The sequence below is a fragment of the Hippopotamus amphibius genome, chromosome 6 (assembly GCF_030028045.1).
Source record: "Hippopotamus amphibius kiboko isolate mHipAmp2 chromosome 6, mHipAmp2.hap2, whole genome shotgun sequence".
NCBI classification, from domain to species: Eukaryota; Metazoa; Chordata; class Mammalia; order Artiodactyla; family Hippopotamidae; genus Hippopotamus; species Hippopotamus amphibius.
In genome coordinates this window covers 11,447,268-11,452,227 of record NC_080191.1, presented here as the reverse complement: position 1 = coordinate 11,452,227, position 4,960 = coordinate 11,447,268, and the positions used below count along the sequence as shown (strand labels likewise).

At 40.2% G+C, this 4,960-nt stretch overlaps 1 pseudogene; it reads left to right on the top strand.

Moving 5' to 3' along the window:
- The first annotated feature begins 612 nt into the window (after positions 1 to 612).
- On the top strand, positions 613 to 1,356 carry LOC130854858 (spliceosome-associated protein CWC15 homolog; annotated as a pseudogene).
- Positions 1,357 to 4,960: the final 3,604 nt, after the last annotated feature.

Sequence of the window (4,960 nt, the reverse complement as noted above, 5' to 3'; positions counted from 1 at the left end):
GGATAAACAATAAGTTCCTCCTGTATCGCACGGGAAACTATATCCAACATCCCATGATAAACCATAATGGAAAAGAATATGAAAAAGAATGTACATGCGTGTGTAACTGAATCACTTTGCTGTACAGCAGAAATTAACACAACATTGTAAGTCAACTATACTTCAATAAAATAATTTTTTTTAAGCGGTCAACTTTTCACTTTTCCAAGTTGAACTTGGAAGCCTGATCTAATTCGGAGCCTGATCTGATCTCTCCCTTAGAACTGTACAGAGGCACATGACTACATTCACTTTGATATTATTTTATTACCCATATCAAACTTCTATATTTAGGTACGGGATAGTTACCAAAACGAAAATACACGAAGTTCCACCTCCTCTATAGTATCAGCATAAGGCCAGAACAGGACTGGTAGCAGAGCACATTGACTTCCACAGTGTCAAACACTTGAGTCTAAATTCCATGGGAGAACTGTACCCACCTCACTATCCTCACACAGAACCATTCTTAAAGCCTGAATGCAGTTATAAGGACGTCTGTATGATCTCCGGAGGCCTCTGCATCAGAGCTCGGCCAAAGCGAGCGGCAGCAGGAAAACAGACTCATAAAAGATGACAACGGCAGCTAGGCCAACTTTTGAACCTTCAAGAGGCGGGAGAGGAAAAGCAGAAGCTGATTTGAGCCAACTCTCAAAGCGATATTCAAGCAGAGACCTACCCTCTCACACAAAGGTAAAATATAGACAGACCACTCAGGATGCCCCTGAAGAGGTTAGGAACCGTGACTTCAGGAGAGAGTTGGGAGAGAGAGAGAGCTTCTGCAAGAGAAAAAAACAGAGATCTGCCAACCCAAGAACATACAACCTCCTCTTCAGTGTCAAAGAAGCCTCGGTTGGACCAGATTCCCGCTGCCAACCTCGATGCAGACGACCCTCTAACACATAAGGAAGATGAAGATGGAGATTTTGAAGAGGAGAGTGATGATGGTGTTACCGCAGCTCTTCTTGCAGAGCTGGAAAAAATTTAAAAAGAAAGAGCTGAAAAGCAGGCCAGGAAGAAGCAAGAGCAAAAGGCTGAAGAAGAAAGGATTCGTATGGAAAACAGTCTGAGTGTGTAAACCCTCTCCTTAATCTCACTGGCCCATCCCAGCCTCAGGCCAATTTCAAAGTTAAAAGAAGGTGGGATGATGATGTCGTTCTCAAGAACTGTGCAAAAGGAGTTGATGGTCAGAAGAAAGACAAAAGATTTGTAAATGATAAGCTGCGATCTGAATTTCACAAAAAGTTCATGGAGAAATATACTAAACAGTACAGTTTTATGTGCTTAATTAAAGGCTGTAAAATGCAAACGATATGACTTTATTTTGGTTTTTCTCTTTGCCCCCATCTGAATTGTGTATAGGCTTCCCTAATTTTAAGTTCCAAGGTATCTTTTCCTTTATTGATCCCTTACTTGATAAGGACCTGGGAATTGGTTTAACCCAGGTGCCATCTCAATATTTCCAGTCATATTTTTTTTGAATATGGGAAAAGGAATTTGCTTGTAATAAATATTTTTAATAACGTAAAAAAAAAAAAAAAAGCCTGAATGATAAGAGCTACTATTTTTTAGTACTTCCTACAGGACAGACCCTGTGCTGAGTGCTCCACCCAGACTGTCTCATTCCACACAACAAATGTACTGCATTAGTATTCCCATTTCATAGATGATGAAACTGAAGCTTACAGGCTGTGGTCCTGGTTCAAGCTCACACAGCTGGTAACAAGATGCGATGTGAATGCAGGCAGCCTGCTTCTAGAATCCAGGCCCCTACCCAGTGCACCAGAATTCAGGCTGGGGTCAAGAAACTGCTGGTGATTGGAAAACCTTATGTTTGAGAGGACAGTTTTAAAGAAGAAGGAAAAAGCTTCAATTTTCCTGCAAAATATTCTTTTTTTTCCCTTTGAAATCTTCAAGGTTACCCACCCAGTTCTGGGAGTTGGGGCAGGGGTGGGAGGAGTGTTCTATATACTACTTTTGTGCTCTGGACAGAATGTCTTCTTGGCCTCAAGCTCTGCTCTCCCCACACCCTGCAGGGTTCTCAAGTTCACACGCTTCCAGAAGCCCCTATTGTCTTGGCTCCATAAAGGCTCTGTAGTGCCCAAGGCCATAAAGCATTTATAACTGACAGAAGCAAAAACAATGATTTCAGTGAATGTTTTACCTACACTCTCTTTTGTCCTATTCCAGGTATGCAACAATTAATAGAAGAAGTTCCCCAGGGTGTTCTAATTATAAACTTCCCATGGATGTGGAAGGAAATGGTCTATTTCACAGAAGAGTATTTTACAAACCTCAAATGTCAAATTGAGCTGAAAATGAGCTCAATTATTTCACCTAGCCCTTTTCTGGTCCTTGGAACACCAGCATATCAAACTATAACTTCACGTACTGCCCATCAGCCGCTTCCTTTGGTGGCCAGTTTGGGTTTAAGATTAGAAATTTATTGGAACTCGCAACCGGCCTTTTGGGTTTCTGGGAACATTGCCTCATCGATTGTCAGCTGCCCATTTTTAACTCTCCAAAAAGCTGAATGTCCTGTTTTGTTTTCTCCCCGATTCTAAGGATTGGGGTATTATCAGCGTATCTGCTTGCTAGGACTGTCATAACAAGGTATCACAGACTCGGTGGCTTAAACAATAGAAATTTATTTTCTCACAGTTCTGGATACTAAAATTCCAAGATCAAGGTGTTGCAGGGTTGGTTCCTGTGCAGGAAGGATCAGCTCCAGGCCTGTCTCCCTGGCTCATGGACGGCTGCCTTTCCCAGTGTCTTCAAGCTGTTTTCCCTCTGGGCATGTCTGTCTCAAAATTTCCTACACTAGTTGTATTGGATGAGAGCCCACTCTAATGGCCCCATTTTTACTGAATTACCTGTTTTTTTTTTTTTGGCTGCACCGTGCTGCGTGGCATGCAGGATCTTCCCCGACCAGGGATCAAAACTGTGCCCCCTGCCATGGAAGCTCAGAGTCTTAACCACTGGATCACCAGGGAAGTCTCTGAATTACCTCTTTAATGACCTGTCTCCAATTACAATGATATTCTGAAGTACTTGATGTTTGGACTTCAACATATTTTTGAATTTTGAATTTTGGGGGAGACATCATTCAGCCTATAACAGTGTGTGACCTACAATCAATGTACTGTCCTTTTCATATCAACCTACTGGTACTTAACATAAAAAAAAAAAATCCAAATACCACATCCGTTTTTGACAAATACATCCCCTGACATTTCAAAAACTGCAGCTACCCTACCCCACCCTGATTGAAGACCTTTTACATGTTTTGTTTTCAAAAAGAAAAGAAGACAGAGGGGTGAAAACACCTTATTGAGAAAGCTTAGATTTTAAAACGAGTCCACCTAACAGAGCCTCAGTTCCTAATCCTTAGAAATTCCCACCTGAACACCCTCATTCTATTACTTATGATTCTCTCTGGGTGCCAGCCTGCCGGTCTGCATCTGTTTTTTTTTTTTTAATTACTGTTTTTCACTCTTTAGAACATTCATTGTTGTGGTTTTCTTTTTATATATTCCCCAGGGAGAATTTTCCCAATTGGGTTTTTCTTCCTATGTTTATCTTTCCCATGGTTTTGGATGATGTCCATGTGGGCAGGTTTAGTTGGAGACAACAAGATAAGACCAATACCATCGCCACACACCAGCAATAGCCAATGAGCATCCTTTCATAATATTGTTCTTGAGGATCATCCCTTACTTTAAAACAGAGAGAGAGAAAGTTCCCGTTAATGTAAGAAATATTTATTACTGGCCTATCCACTTTGTCATCCCCTCCAATTCCAACCACTACAAGATACACATCACAAGTGATGGCCGCCCAGGAGCTGTGTATGTGCACATGAGCTGAGTGAGTGTCTTTATCTAGGTATTCTATTTTACAGACTGGTTGCCTAATGATTCAATAGCTGAACGTAGTGATTCAAACACTAACTAGTTTCTGTAACCGTCAAGAAGTCCTTCCATATCTACACCTATGATTTCTTATCAATAAATTTTGAGTTATATCACCAAGATACTTATTTTATAGCTTTTCATGTGAAAAAAAAAAGATATGTTTTAGAAAAAAAATGTCCATTGACAGAGGAATGGATAAAGAAGATGTGGTCCATATACACAGTGGAATATTACTCAGCCAAAAAAGAGAACAAAATAATATCATTTGCACCAACATGGATGGACCTAGAGATTATTGTACGAAGTGAAGTAAGCCAGACAGAGAAAGACAAATATCATATGATATCACTCATACATGGAACCTAATTTTTTTAAATGATACACATGAACTTATTTAAAAAACAGAAGCAGACTTTACAGATATCAAAATCAAACGTATGGTTACCAAAGGGGAAACGTGGGGTTGGGGGAAGGGATGAATCAGGAGCTTGGGATTAAAATTCACACACTACTATATATAAGCTAGATAACCAACAAGGACCTACTGTATAGCACAGGAAACTCTACTCAGTATTCTGTGATGAGCTATATGAGAGCAGAATCTGAAAATGAATATATGTATATGTATAACTGAATCACTTTGCTGTACACCTGAAACCAACACAACATTGTAAATTAACTATACTCCAATAAAATTTAAAAAAAAAAAAAAGAATAAGCCTATTTTCAGCTTACAAATGGGCTCTATTCCAAAATAGACATTGACAACTAAATTACTGGGAACTTGGAACACATTTTCCCAGAAAAACAATATGACAAAGAGGGTTGGGTTTGCAGGCACCTCCAAGGGAGCCTGAGCATCCCATAAACAGGTGAACTGCAGAGCTAATGTCATCCTAGAATACAATCAATGCATTTTTGATAATCACAGGAAAGTAAATCCATGTTCCAGCCAGAGGTTATCAGGAGTTCTTCCGTGTCACAGGGACAAAGGGCACCTCTGGGAT